The sequence below is a fragment of the Stigmatopora argus genome, chromosome 13, assembly GCF_051989625.1.
Source record: "Stigmatopora argus isolate UIUO_Sarg chromosome 13, RoL_Sarg_1.0, whole genome shotgun sequence".
NCBI lineage: Eukaryota > Metazoa > Chordata > Actinopteri > Syngnathiformes > Syngnathidae > Stigmatopora > Stigmatopora argus.
In genome coordinates, this window is record NC_135399.1 from 15,022,404 (window position 1) to 15,038,464 (window position 16,061).

The 16,061-nt window shown below is 39.6% G+C and overlaps 1 protein-coding gene and 1 long non-coding RNA gene across 2 annotated transcripts in view; one reads left to right on the plus strand and one right to left on the minus strand.

Annotated features, from left to right (window-relative positions):
• Positions 1–16,061, minus strand: part of tmem30c (transmembrane protein 30C) — a 93,622-nt gene that overhangs the window by 55,307 nt on the left and 22,254 nt on the right. The gene's annotated exons all lie outside the window — the stretch shown is intronic.
• On the plus strand, positions 9,894–12,311 carry LOC144087425 (uncharacterized). Its single transcript, XR_013304736.1, has 3 exons — positions 9,894–9,978; positions 11,364–11,542; positions 11,741–12,311. It is a non-coding gene; the product is annotated as an uncharacterized LOC144087425 (long non-coding RNA).

A 16,061-nucleotide genomic window follows, 5' to 3' on the forward strand; every position in this document is an offset into this window, starting at 1 on the left:
AACAATGGACAGCAGTAATGTATACAAAGCTGTCAGGCGATTTCCAATTCTTAAATTTCAATTAATCACATGCAATCCATTGTTAACTTCTGATACATTCTTTTTTCAGGTTTTAAATGAAAAAAATGATTAGTTTTTAATATTTTAAAGCTGACATTTTTTTGCCGCTTTTTAACAAATGAAAGTGGAAAGATTTCAAGATGCATTCTTGAACATTTCTGAAAGCGGCCGTATAGATTCGGTCGGACGCATGCGTAACATCCTGCAAGCAAAGTCATAAAAAAAAACATCCGCCATCATTGTAAGCCTTGGTTACTATTGCTGCAGTATCTATGTTTTATGGCCATTTGCAAGACGGGCTTGAACGTTAGAAAGAAAAATAGGTTGTCTTGTTGCCTTAATTTATGTTTTAAGTAAGACTGGCTTTAAAAATGTTTCAAGACACATAACTTTGATTTAGTGGCACAGCTAAAAAAAAATGCACCATTGTAGTGAACATATAAAAAGACGCATGGAATTGGTATCCCTACAACAGAGTCGGTCGGGCCTTTTTCCGATAAAAGGTATGAATGTGACATAGAGACAAGTCTACTGAAACGCCACTTCCACAGAACATTAAAAAAGACAGAAGTTAAAGATTATATCAACCTAGTCCTCATTCAAACCTTTTTGATCTGCACTGAATTTTAATGAATGCTCAACCACTGTGTGAAAGCTTTCATACAAGTGTTTGACCTAAAACCCATTTTACATCCATGGAATATTAACAGCAATCGGAAGGAAGGCAAGGACCGATTTAGCTATTTGGTGAAAAAACACATCATATGCAATATTTTTTATAGCGTATAGGTGTGATTTTTTAATGTAGTCTCTCCAGTGTCTAAGCTTAATCGCCTTCAATAACAAAGTTGACTTGATGCACAGTGGCAGCGGAGGCAGAGGCAACGCACGTTTTCTGTCTTTTAAGTCTTGAAATTGAAAGCGCACAGTGGTGGTTTTAGCCCAGCAGCCTTTGGAATCCAAAAGCTGTGCTTTTCCAATGCTAATAGCATAGCAACGCATTTAATTACAGCGTTGCCATCAGCATAAAATGATGGCAGTAAGACCGAGATGCTTCTTTGTTTCTTGACACGCCGATGGCTATACGCATCGAAGCAGTAGGCTTGACAGTAATGACTGGTCTCTTGTCGCAACGCCATAATCATCAGTGTAGATGCCCCATAACCTCCCCCCCTTGCTGGGCAGCCAAGCACAGCTGACAAATGTGAACACAATAGAAAAAAAATCAACCACAATTAGTAACTATTATCAACACAATCCCGGAATTGCATAAAATTCACAAATCATTGCAGATTTGTGTCCTTCACTTCCCAAAACGGATGCCATTCGGTCTGATTTAGGAGAGTAAAGTATCTAAAAGTAAATAAACAGCCCTGCTGGTTCTAGTCAAGGTGTGTAATTTTTATTCTGCTGCTGTAAGAGGCAATGAACCTTTCCTATAATTTTGCCAATAAAGACGTGAGGAGAAAAGTATTCATGTATTCATACTAGCAAACAATGGTCTGGTCATTTTGAACTGGATGCATAAACAAGGGAAGAAAACTATGGGGAATTTGAACCAGAGGACAAGGATGACAATCTGGCAAGGGACAAGAAAAAACTGCACGTTTATATAAACCAGGGTTGGCCAAATGGTCTATTTTGTAAAAGTTGGTTTCAAGGAGTAGGTGAGGTCACATAAGTCACCACATCTTTGGGAGTACTTCTCATGAAAAACTCTCTGGACTGGTTGCGGATCAATTCAGATGATTAGATAATTCACAGCAGCTGCATGTGTTTTAGTCGACTACATGAACTTCTGTACTTCAAATAGCTAAACAAGAAAACTCCAAAAATTCACTAATCCGTGTTCAAAACCAGTGACAGGCTCTTTTGATTCTGTGCCTTTGTTCGCCCTCTAAAAGTATTTCAGCCCCACCGATTTGTGACAGATGCGCTTATGGCACGGATGTCGGCAGGAGTGAGATTGAAGTTGGTCCCGGCGAGATGGCGACATATTGCCGGGTGGCAATGCACGCCGGTGTCATCCTCTGCACCAACTGTTCGCTAAGTCAGTACGATGTTCGCCCTTTACTGCTACATCATCATTTCTACCAACACCTGCTGTTGAGTCATAGGCACAGTTGCTACAGAAAAGATAGGATATGTGACAGCATCGCCTCTTTTTCTATCTATCTTTTCAGGAAGCAAAGAATCAAACACTGCTGAAGACACAGAAAAGTCCCCCAAAAAGCACGAAATAAGGGTTAGTTTAGGTCTCCCAAAAAGTTTTGCAACACCTTTAGAACTCCCGTGAAGTATTGTGCATTCTCTCGACTTCCATGTCCTAGTAGACCTATTAAGGAATACTTCAACAAGTTTTAGCATCTTACTTCGCCTTTGCCTCCCACTCGGTGAACACAATACAACTGCGGTGGCATATCCCTGATAAGATTGTTATGACAACCTGCATATTTTGGTGTTATTTCCTTTGTCGTAAGTCCAAATGTTAAAATACCAGAAAAGAAGACAAGATTTCCCAACTGAGATTCTATCTGATATCTCAGTGGTGCCCAAACGACAGAACCCGGGCAAGGACAAAGCAAGGAAAATAGTGGAATGAGGTGCTTGGACAGACAATCAATCTTTCATCAGTGCGGGAAGTGAGTTTTCATTAATGGAGTCCTCTTAAATTTTAGCTTCTAATTGCTCCACTAAGCATCCCTTTGGATTATCAATTATATAATCTCCACGCAAGTGGTCTGCTCGCTTCTTTATGTGACTGCACCAGACAGTTATTGGTCACTCGAGTGTTTGGCTTGTTTGATTGCTGCCTTTTGTTCTTTATCATTCCAAACCTTTAGTGAGCCATAATGAATGAATAGATAAAAATGGAGATAATCTCTGCTTTGATAACATTCTAATGCCTGGAGATCTGCTTCTATTTCAGCCTTTGCTTTGCACCTGGAGTTTGAAAAGGCCAAGTAGGCAAGGCAGTATGAAAATGTGTAAAGACAAGCTAGTCGAGTTTTTCCATCCCTCAAACCCTTTGGCCCACGCATGCATCGTTTCTAGGCGGCCACTTTGGTTTGGCCCTGACTTTGGCCGCCAGGAATGCTGCGTGTTTTATTACCTTGCCCATGATTATGTTTTACTTGCAATCGGGAAGCAGTTAACTTTGAGCCCCTGACTTGCTGGAAAAGGTGAGCTATCTGCCAGGTTGAATATGAAGTGGCTTTTTACCAATAAGCCGTATACTATGAAGAAAATAAACGGCCAACTTGAGATGCAGATTTGACATATGATGGCATCTTAAAACAATTTATGGCGCTGTAAAGGCAAAAATTGGTGGGGTGAAGTGTTGTGGGAAGGGAATGATTCATCTGAGAGTTTTAAACCAGCAATGTCAAAACATGCGGCTTGTTTTTATGACCGTAAAACAGACTGGGAACGATTGCCTTTTATGCCTGACTTTGGTCCGGTCAACGTGGGATGGATCCTTGCTCGGTGGCAGTGTGACTGTGGGTGCGAATTCTGTCTCCAAGTGTGCCCTACGACTCTAAATATAAATATATATTCCGTTCCCTCAAAATTAGAGATGACTATTTACTGCAAGCGAAGCACTCAGAAAACCAGGGCTGCAGTCCACACGGTCCAATTTTGCTGGGCTAAACTTTGTAGAATAAAAAACAACAAAAAAACAAAACAAAACACTACATCCTACGTAAGCTTGACTCCAGGCCCAATTTTCCCACAGTTCCAGTGGAATTGGAGCATCTGAAGGATTGGATTTGAGCGCTTTCAGCTGCAGAAGCGTTCATTTGGGGACAGAGCTTGTTTATAGATCAGTAGGGTTTAATGGACATTATGTGACAGCCTTGCTAAACTTCTTAACCGTTGAGTATGATATTCCATTTTTGTGTACTAGCAATCATATACTAGGTTTTCTCTGCATATGCTTCCTGTCAAAACACACTAGGAAAAAAAAGATGTAATCATCAAACTTAGGAGTCGGTGTGGGGAGGCGAGGGTGCAAAACAGCAAGTTACGTCTTCAGCTCACTGTCATGCGTCAACGTGTACGTTGCAGAAAAGGGTGAAATGATGATTCACGCTGGAAAGAATAGACTAAGCTTCAGGCAGGTTGAGGAGGCAGGAGGTGAAAACAGTGCTCATGCGCTGTCTCCGAGTGTATGGCGAGGATAAAAACAGTCGCTGAGTGACAGTAGGAAAGAAAAGATGTAAATCATAGCACAGGATGTGGTTATTCTTTCTTGATAAAAATGGAAGGCAGCAGAATAAAAAACAATGCTTGAAATGGACGAAATGAAAAGCATTTGACATAAATGTCAAATAAATAATATGCCAATCCCACTCAATTCCAGTTTCTTACTAAGCTAACTATGATGCCTGAGAAAAAGACACAACTAAGAGACAAGCTATGAATTTCAGTTCCACAATCACAAGAAGTGATATATTAATTCCCATTCCATCTCACATATACTAGGATACATTAAAACAATAAACACCACCACAGGTACACACACAGATTAATGTCGACATGGCTGTAGCGCGCAGTGGGAGTGCGATTGCGAGGTGTTTTTCCATCCAAGAGCCCGCGCGCTCATCTAAATCTTCTGCAACCTCCTACAAGCCCGCGGGGAGACGTGGAATATACAGCCTGCCAGAAGAAGACAATAGGGAAAGTAACATCTCATCAATCTTCGCTTCTCTTTATGCTTCTAGTCCCACTCAAGCGGAAACATGTGCTTTTCGCCACTCAAAATGGGGAAAATTAGCCTCGATCTTCCTCAAAGGTTGGTCAGCATCGGAAATAAAACACATTTCGGCATCAAAAATATGTTCACCTAAGAAAATGCAGGTGACCCAATCGGAGATGCTCCGTTGAAGGCGGAACGTTTATCGTGCGGATAAAAGGGAGGAGTGAGGCGTTTGCTTGGAGTTTAAAATGAAATACTGTCGCTTGCTGGCTTGCGTCACACTTCATCAGCAGCCTACGCCGCACGTCCCGATGGCTAAAATGGTTTTTGCTTTGGATGGTGGATTGAATTAGGCTGAGGCCTCAGGGTTGAGAGTGCCATATTTTGCGTTGAAGATCGCATCGAACGCAAAGAAACAGGCACGATTGCGAGTACATGAATCACAAGTAGACTAGTAGTCAATTTTAGTCGTGTCGTGGACCATGTCGTTTTTACGCTGTCATTTGGAGGGCCAACTAGAAACCTTTTCTGATACCGGATAGCTTATTTATCGATATTAAATATATTTTTTTAGGAAAATCGGTGATAATACTTTTTTATGTAGTTCTATGAAAAATAAAAGTAAGAAAAAATAAGAAATATTTAACACAAAAAAATTGATTGATAAATTCTGAGCAATATGATATTTTTTCCATGGATAAATACCCATCATAAATATGATACACGTTCATGACAAATTGTATTTGGATTTTTTTTTCTTTTTGTTGCCTAGAACCATTAAAGTCTCAAAGTTGAAAGAATTTTAATATCAATTGAATATCATTGCTTGGAAATTGCGAATTTTGCAAGTATTTCAATACTTTTTGTATGATTGACGGCTAAAATGGTGAACATTCATCAGTGAGTCCATTTAACTGCAATCTTCAAAGTAAAGGCTAGCGGCCACATTTCACTGCCAGGCTTGATCTATGCACAGAATGTTTATGCGATTGCGTGTATGATCCCTGTGTCAAGGCTCACTTCTCATGCCGTTAATGAAAATGCACCGGAGCCGCAAGGACGATTGCCACTTGGCGTCGTAAATATGTAAACAATCCCTCAGGTAGCATCCACCCAGACTTTTACCTGACTTTTTGCCTGATACCCTTGAATAAGTGAGAAATGGAGGAATTTATTTCCAAAGTCCTCCCTCCCCTCTGCAGATATGCACATATTCACAAACACCGCTTTCTTGCTTATTAACTTGCCAGCCACTGTTGACTTCAATATTACCTTGAATTGCAAACACGGCAGTGTTAATATAGCGTATAATGTGACACTAAATATGCGGGTCTTAACAACGCAGCTCCTGATTCCACATCTGAGTGTCAAAGTGCCATCTGTGGGGTCACCTGTTGTCCCCATGCCTGATGGCACTGCGAGAGCCTAACAGAAGCTTAGTTGGACACCAGTGCGGGTGAAAAATACCAAGATAAAGAGGTCGAAAGGTTCCTACTAATCCATAAAAATACAGACAATTATTCCAACTTTTAAAAGGACATTTGCCAGTGGAAAGTCATCAAATGCTTTCAATGTATCCATTGAATTATTTTTTTTAAAATAATGTTCATTAAAGGTCCTTCATTTCTAATCATGAATTCAATGACTTGGAATGTTATTTTAAATGATTTTGTGGGGTGTCCACAATTAAAAACTAAATGAAACTTTTTAACTACAAAACCTTCATGCTACAGAAGGCGCCTGTGCTTTGTGTATGAAAAAGTTCAACAGAACAACAACAACAACTAAAGATATAATAAAACACCCACGCCCAACCAAATTTGAACTCTGTTGGGGGTCCTTTGTCATTGCAGGAGCCATTTATAAGACTTAGTATTCGGTGATTCAGTTACGCTCACTCCAGGGGTGCGTAACTTCAGAGTCACTGATGACGTCAATGATATTTTTTTCACTACTAAAAATACAAAGATTCACAGTAGGAGAACATGCATTACAAAAATCTATATTTACTTACAATAAACAACTGTGATCTACCACTGGATGGGAACTATTCACACATTGTGCACCTACTGTTGCCTACAGTTTGGTTGTTTACTCTTTATACCTCCAAATTCCACATAGTCCTACAGTTCTGGGACTATCTCAAATGAATGTTTCCCATAGAAATTAACTAAATACCAATTCATTAGTTCCAAGCCTCTGAAATAAACACCAAAAAACAGGATATTACAATATAAAAATTCACCAGCTTTGTGCATTTATTTATGTTTGGTGATATGTGCGTTTTTACTTCTAAAAAATATTGTCACGAACATAAAGTCAAATCTGAACTGTGTCGCTCCTTTGGGTTAAAACAACAACTGATCAGATCTACAGATTTGCGAGTGCAATACTTTTTGTCCGGGCATTGGGAACCAACTTTATGTGGCTAGGAAGTTTGTAATCACTACTGAACTCTTCAAAAGAAAGCACATTCGTTTATTACATCATCTATCTTAAATTTCCTTTTTGTGCCTTTGAAAATCTTACAACATTGCTCAGTTCAAAAGTGTAGATGTCTTTTGTTGGGGTCGTGGAGCGGCTGGTGACTTTGTTTAAAAAGTACTTTAGAAAAAGTGGAACCAAGTTAAGGGAAGAAGAAAGGGAAGCTAGGGTTGTTCATCCAGGTTATTTTTCCATCACTTATGAGTTGGTATTTTTTTTATCAATTAATATTTGTTTTATGTTTTTCCAAACTAAATGCCTGCAGAAATAGATTATTATAAATTTGCCGTCAGATTGTTGTATCATTTCTGGCTTAAGGTTGCCAAAAGAGATTGTTTTCAAAAGTTGTTGAAAGGAGAGCCAAGAGGAAAATGCTTACAGCATTTGAAGGTAGAGGAAAACACATTATGTCCTCAGTGATTTGCCAGCCATTTGCGAAAAGAAGCACCAGAGCATGAAAAGAGAGGCTGTGCGATGTCTGCAAATGCTGTCAGATACTTTTTTTTCCAACACTTGGTTTCTTTTCGTTGTAGCAGTTGCCAATAGCCACGGGGTATTTCACTTTTGCATGCCTCCGAGCGCTAGCTGTGGCCACCAAGCCGGAACAGATGTCACACCTGCTTTGTGTGATCGCTGTCGTTAAGATGGGCTCTTGGTCTATCAACATCTAGCTTATCTCCCAAATGAAGAGGATGAAGACCATCACCTGCCAAAACCTTCATTCATCTGCCACGTCGCTTATCTTCACGAGGAGAGCCTATCCAAAGCAACAATGGAGAGATACACCATGAGCTGGTTGCCGGCCAATTGCAGGGTGCTTTTAGACAAACAACACTTCAGGCATACTGTCATACCTATGGATAATTTGGTGTTTTCAATTTACTTAATTAAGACCTATCTTCCTTTAGGGATTTCTGTCCATATAGTATCTTTGTACAGCCTTGTTGAATGACAAATGAGGGAGTAGACACAAAGTGTCCGTGGACTTCACCGCTCCCTCTGGAAAGCGCCACCAGACAATGGAGGTATTCCTGCTCGTCAATTGAAGAGGATAGGGAATCCTCTCTTCCTTTCCCCTCACCCCGCTCCCTTTCTGTTTCCCACCTCCTGACACACACAGATACAAGACTAATCTCCCTCCCACAGTCTCTGCGGAATGGGTTCGGATGAGTAGCTTCTTAGAAAATGAAAATATAAAGAGCATAAGGTGGGTATTTTCTCAGAAGGACACGTGCATAATGGAGCTTAGATGTCAAAAGATCATGCAGGGCAAAAGAACTGGGAGGCAAAATAAGAGGGAAGCAGAGCCTGTCACAAGTGGCTTCTGATCTCTGCCTCCACTTAAAGCTGGAGAGAGCTTGTCTGCACAACAAAGGATCAAACGTGAATTCTGTGTAGGCGCCAGGGTGCAACACAACTGCATTGTGATGAGTGCTGCTTGAGTACAATAGCGTAAGTTGAACACCTTAGGGTTCTGAAAACTTTTTCGCAGCCTAGAGACCCCTTGGAAGAGTGTTTTTTCCTTGTTTTCTTTCAAGCAGCGTTTCATAATATTAACACCAGTTAAACAACTCCACTTCCCAATGTCTGATGCTCTTTTCCCATACAAATAATGAACACATTTAACTTTCCAAAGTGCAAAACATCTCTTCATCAGACTTTTGGGTTTACGTGCCAAGCGTAGGAATGGAACTCGGTCTTACCTCCGGGACTCGCTGTATATAATATGTACCTTAGAAATAATACTTCACCCTGGCTGAAACCCTCCCCCCGTCCCCGTCCTCTGCTGATGTCCTACGTACGTGTGAACATTGGTTGTATTTAGAGATGCGTGGGACTGCAGGGGGCATGGAAGGTCATTGGAAAAATGTAAATGAGTTGCATGAATCAGACGATCCAAATGTAGGCTGGCAATATATGTTACATAAAGTGGCACAAAAACACTGCAGTCCATGCACTTGTCTCATGAATAGGCAATAATTTATGACAAATCATCTGCTATTACCGTAACTGACAACATAAGCAGCATTTTCTCATGTTTTTCAGATTAGGGAAAAAAATGATCGCATGCAAAAGCCGGTGGTGGAAGACTGATAAAGTCTCACGAGTGTGGATTTAATCCTGGGTGCTTCCCAGGATTAAATCAAGGGAGAAAAACAGGTAAAGAGCTCAAATATACTGGATTTATTCGCATGGATTTATTCTGCCAGTGCAAGGTTCTTTATTTTATATATTCTTTTTAGAATCATTCCTATTATGAAATCATGATAGGAGACGTGTTAGGAAAAAAAAGAATGTAGTTTCATTTAAATTGTGAAAGACACTGTGCTTCAGATCACATTTAGACCAGCAAAGAAAGACGACTGAAGGCCCCTAGGGGACAAAACTGGAAGCGCTGTGAAATCCATTTTATCACATTAGTTAAACTAAGGTTAAAAAAAATAGCAAGTATTAACAATAAAAGCCTTGATTGTGATAAGTTAGTTGAGGATATTTGAGACAGCATCTTAATAGAGCAAATAAATAAGTATCTAATACGCAGTGTCAAAATGTATAGATCAGGCACAGGAAAAAGTTTTTTTGCCTGTGATTTCTGTCCACCTTTTTCAGGCAGTTACAGTTTTAAGAAAAACATTGTGCCCTGAATTTAAGGTGAAGTCTCAAACACTGGTGAAGCTATTCGACCTTGAAGTAACAGCGGACGGTTCCTTGGGGAAGGCATTGCTCCAACAAAGGTGAAACACAAGGCTTATTCCTGGTTAAAAATACAGATCTTACAATTGGATTGTAGTGAAAATAAGAAATTGGCCTATGTTGAGTAATTGGGTTATAGTCTTTTGTGATAGTGGGTGACTCACGCGCTGCTGGGGTAGTTCATGAATTCATTTGCAGTGAGACACTTTACACAGAGACGAACTAAAGTCTTCTCTAAAATTAGAGGCGGAAAAGGCTTTCACTCTAAGTTGAAATCGAAAAGGCAATTGGTTGGATAACATACGTACTGTATTTTATAGTTTGCTTTGTTGTGGGAGAAAACAAAACATATATTTTAAGATGAATCATTTATTAATCTCTATTGGTCCGCAAAGTGTACTGCCAATGTAGTATGCATGTCCAGTGTTACATTAAACAGAAAAACAATTGGAGAGTTTATTTCGGATTATTGCGAATAGTTGAATAGAGAGTTAAGAGTCTTCAAGGGTTTAGAACAGAAGAAAGGATCTTTGCAATTCATGGCATGGGTCCTATAGACTTTTTCCTCCATTCTGTAATGATTCGTTAGCACCACTTTTGAACTTTCCGGGCTAGGTCATTAATTCTACTGTGATTGACTCCTCAAAAAAATGCATAAATTCTTTCCTTGTTGCATAAAATGCCCACAGCAAACCATTTCCTCAACAGACAAAAAAACGATACTATAACAAATGAAGATGAAGGGGCTTTTGAAATATAAATCATTCCTTTTTGGGGAGGTTCCAGCTCATTCATTCCAAAAATCCAACACCAACTCCCCAAAATTACAACTGCATTAAAACAATGTATTATGAAGCAATTAGAAAATACATTATGAAAAAGCATGCCTCTGATGGCGATGTGGCTGTTACAGTTTCAGTACATTAAACGCAGATTTCATTATACGGCAGTTAGTTCATGTACAATAGAAAATGTTGCCGTGTGGCTCATTAAGGTTGCAATGCAATAAAATTTAAAAAATAGAGCATTTTACACTTTGTAAAGAGTACAACGTTGAGAGTGAAAAAGTTGTGATATTTGCATAGTCTGTAAGAGCAGATGTAAAAACTCATGAGGGTGAAATCTATTAGCCATACACAATGTTCTCTGAAGACGCATTTCAGTACTCGAAATTGATTTCATCATCGGTATGACTGCTGCATGAAAATTAACCAGTTTGGATGTTGACTCTGCTACTGTATTAATGTATTTTTTTAGCTATGGAAAACGTTAAGAGAGCCATTTCAATGAAGTCCTTCTTGACTTGGTGTGCCGGGTGTCACACTGTGTTTGTTTATGAGCTCTTGTCAATAGACAGCATGCTGGCAGTCGAATCGATGCTAAAGGTTGGTGGCTTCACAAGCATCTTTTTCTCTCTGACATTAAGGTGACCTCTCCTCTTTGACGCTTTCATCTACCGGCGAACACCTACCATGGCTACCATTTGTACCTGTGATTAGCACTCAAGCCTTGTTTGAGTGAAAAGGAGGGCAATTCCAAACAATAAATCAACATAAAACCAAAAGGCTATGTATACCTCCACGTGCCTGCCTTGGATTTCTTCAGGTAATCAGTTTTCCTCCGACACCCCCAAAACATGCATGCTAGGCTGGTTGAAAATATTATAAATTGTCCCTAGGTGAACGCGAATGATTGTTTGTATTAAGGACCAAGTCAGGGTGTCCCCCGCCTACTGATAATGAACCCCAAAATTCCAATGATTTCGTGTTTTTAAAAAACCTAATATTTACCGTTTTTCTTAAGCCCAGCACACCAAAGCCCTTTCCTGAACTCACGTGTCACCAGTGTTGTGATGTTGCAACGCAGCTCGGCGTGATGCGTCTGCCCGACAGCATACCGAAGAGAACGGGGAACGGCTACAAAGACGAGCACGGTGAATTTTATGCAACGGAGCGGTGTAGTTCAGAGGAGGGAGCATGACCTATTTTTAGGGCTCTATGGACACAATTTTTCTGTTTCCCCAGCACTGAAGGAAGAAGAATGAGGGCACATAGCACATCATTGTCACTTGTTTGCAATGAGAGTTCCGTCCTTTGATTCCCAATGGGGCACTCAGAAGAACTAAGAAGGAATTGATGATAATCAATAATCTTTATCTCACAAAAGTGATAGTTTATCCTACATGATCGTGGCCGGTCTCCCAGTCAAACTGGATTAGACGTCTGTCACCGTTAATTGCAACCAAAAACAGGCAAAGAGAGATCATACAGATCCGATTTAATTTGTTTACAGTTAGGCGTTTTACCAAGCGTATAATGGCGTCAATAAGCATCAACTTCAGTGTTTGATAACAGACCATTTTTGCCGTCAGCCAGCCAACCGGATGGAACGAAAGAGTCACCGTGCGACCAGGGAAAGTGTTGTTTGAAATGCTGAATGTGACTAAAATGCATTCATTCAATTAAAATTCATGCCCTCATCTTTCTCTTTAACTGACCTCCATTGTGTGAGTCTGTGGGTGATGGATGAGCTCTGAACACAAAACAAACTGAGCCCACATGCTGCCGCTTACGAGGATGGATTGCAAGATTTTGCGCATTTTATTTCATTTAGCCCTTACTTAACCCCAAGTCCCTCCAGATTAGAATATCGGTAGGGAAGAGAAGACCAGTTAGATTTTAATTGCTACAAAAAAGAAAGGAGTCAAGATGTACATGTATATTTGAAAGGATATTTTAGGTAGAAGCCGCCCACTCACATCCTGACCACAAGCACAAATACGTGTTTTGTTTGATGAGTAAGTGAAAGGAACCCGAGCCGAAAAGATTTTCAGCAGCCGGGAGCATTCCGGGCATTTTGCCCGATCTTTGCAAGCCTTTCACCGCATGCTTCTTTGCGCATTTCCCTCGGACAAAGACTAAACTAAAAGTTCCTCAAAATCTTTAATATTCTTCATGTATTATTTCGCGGTGTTATCTTTTACATTTTCAGTCACGGTGAAGATTGATCAGGTACAGCCAATCGTTGAAAAATGTAGAAGGTTCTTTAATTATCTTAAGTCTTTCAGTATTAATATAATGTATTGTTCTTTGAATTCAATCCTTTCTAACAAATTGAAAAAATAAACTGGACAATGAGTCGCTGTTAAGATGCTTCCGGTTTATTGACTGTTAAATGATTTGGTTCCTCATTTTTTCGACAAGCAGCATACCATCTTTCTCTCCATTTTTTAAGTAACCTTGATTTTCCTTCGCACTGGTTTTCATCTACCCCGTACATAAAGCCTTGCCACTTTGGAAACGTTCTATTCAGTGAGAACTTTTCGAAGATCGGCGGCCTTGTAAACCTACTCAAGCAGCTCGGCGCGTCTAAGTAAATGTGGGTTATTGGAGTGTAAAAAAAAAACTGGTCTTCACCTACCTTCATTCGCTTTAGGCCAATGTGTAGAGAATTTAATGCTCTCGGCCATAGTATACAGGCCACGGCTCAAGTACAGTTTGAACCTCAAAATTAGGGGGGGAAATCTAGCAATTCTATATTTGATTTTCTTTTTTTCATTGAAATCGCCGATAAGTGAAGCTCAACCCATCAAGGTGAGACGTGTGGTATATGTTTGACTGCCTGCCTGTTGATCACCTGGCATAAATCAACAAAGAAATAAAACACCTACTGCTGATTTGGACTTTTCAATAACCTAAGAAAAACAATTAAGAGGAATCTACCATTATTTGCCTGTAGCTAACCTACAATTACCTTTCACATACTGGCATGCCTTCATTTTTGGCTTGGTTTTACGATATCTTGAGAAATAATTGGAAAGGTACCAAATTTATAACATGAAAATCTTTTAATTGGAGATTCAAAGTATTTTAACAAAGAAAAAAGTTTGACTAATCTTTAGTTTTTCCAGAAGCTATTCCAAATGTTAGGTGAACATGACTATGTTAGGATGAGAATTTAAATTGACAAAATATTCATTAAATGACCAAAAAAATACTAGTTTGATACTTTTCCCAGGAATTAGATTTTGCTCTTAATGCGATTTTTATTAAAATACATTTTTCCTCACTATTCTTGTTGAGTGGATATGTGGTACCCTTCTTTCATAGAATGTTTGACAGCTTGTTCTCCCTGAATGGCATTCAAAATTAGTAAGGTTCTGCCTGGGATTAAGGACAATAATAAGAGGATCAATTTTTGGTATTACGGACAGTAGTGAACTGATAAATCTCTTATGGTGAAGTGGATCAAGCCCTAAATCTCATCTGTTCTATTGCTACAGTATCATTGCTATGACCACACACAGCCAAAGTGGAACACCGTTTAACTCAGCAGGCGGCACAGTGATGAGGCCTCACAATTCTGAGATTAAGGATCAATCATGGCCTTCCTGTCTCCAGTTTAGATGTCCTCCTTGTGCCTGTTTGTGTATTTCAATTTTTAATCAGCCTGTCATGATAGACCTGCCTTCTGTCATCATCCAAACTATCACATTGACTTGCTGCAGGGCTGAATGAAAAAATATATCAAATAAAGTATGCTTTGAAGGCAATTTGTCTGCCATCATTTCCATATCTCGTCACTTAAGCAGGTAAAAAGGAGGGCAACATTGAGGGAAGATAACTAACAAACTTTTTTTGAATGCACAACCAATTACAAGGGGAGCAAATCAACCGCCGTGAGTCATCCTACAAATTGATGCAAAGTCATTCACAGCCAAAAATGATTAAGTGCCAAATAGCGACACTCCTCCTTTTTCTCACTTTAGGATACAATTATTCTCCTTCTGTCCTTCTCTTCATCTCTTGCTCTCTCTCTCTCTTGCTCTCTCTCTCTCTTTCTCTACCACTTTTTCTCAGTCTGTCTTTACACCTTACCATCAAGCGTTCTCATTAGGTTCTGGCAGCAGTGACCATGTTTGCACTCAAAACTCAGCTCAAAGCCCAAAGCAAAAGTGTCTATATGTTTCTTTTAGAAGGAACATTATCACATGTATAGAATGTACTTATTTGGCAATTCCAACCAGTAGAAATAAGAACGAAGGAATTATTCGGTGGAGATAAATTTTAGGCTGAAATGTGACGAAAATGTGAATTTGGGCCCAAAAATATTTTTGGATTTGAAATTACAATACCAAAACTGAAAATTGAAAAAGAATTCCCATTGATAGGATGTTTAGGAACGCTGATACAGCACAACATAACAGGTCTAATACCAAATTAAATTCCTTATGGTAATTCAAGTACATACATACGATGCAATAGATACTAACAAATGGACTGAACGATTATTAAATTGCGAGTCAAGAGTTACGTATAATTACGTTATCTCCCAACAACTAATTCCATGGGCCTCCAAAATGTTTGATCATTTCACCAAGTTGTTTTCTAGCCTTCTAAAAATAAATAACATCCTCAAAGATGAAGGAATAAATGCAAAAGATAAAATATGATCAATGTGCGTCGAATCACACTGCAAAGACCGCCATTATGCAAATTCCGAACAACAACCATGGCAGGAATCATCGCTGACTAATTACAGCGGTGCTGCAATTACGGAGATTGTAGGTAGCGCACAATCAGGGTTCAGTGACAGCACTGCCATCCGCTCCCTCATTGGCCGGAACTGACAGGAAGCGGGGAAACGCCAATGATTGCAACGGCGGCAGCAGATGTTCTCGCAGCTGTTTTCAAGTGCAAACTGAAATGACATCTCTGCAGGAAATTTGTTTGTTCTAGGCAGGCCTCACCACTAAACAATCCTCCCTTTTTCCAATTTCTTTTATTTCTTCCCGTTGTCTTACTAATTGAATGAGAGAAATAAATTGGACTATGTGAGATCAGCCAAAGGCGATATATCATAAAACCGAAAGTTTGGAGGTCCGTTTGTGCTCATGTCCTTGGGTTGAAAAAAACGGTATGATGTCACATTTGAATCCAAAAATTAAACAACAGACTGAAAAAGACTGGGTGTCGCCAACACGCCAAACTAGAGCAACATCAATCACACTACAGCAAGCAGAGTAGCAGTAGCAAAATAATTTGACACAAATTTCAACTTTGACAGTAAATCAAGCAAGCGATCCTAATTCAAACTCCTTGTACAGGATAACAATATCTGCATT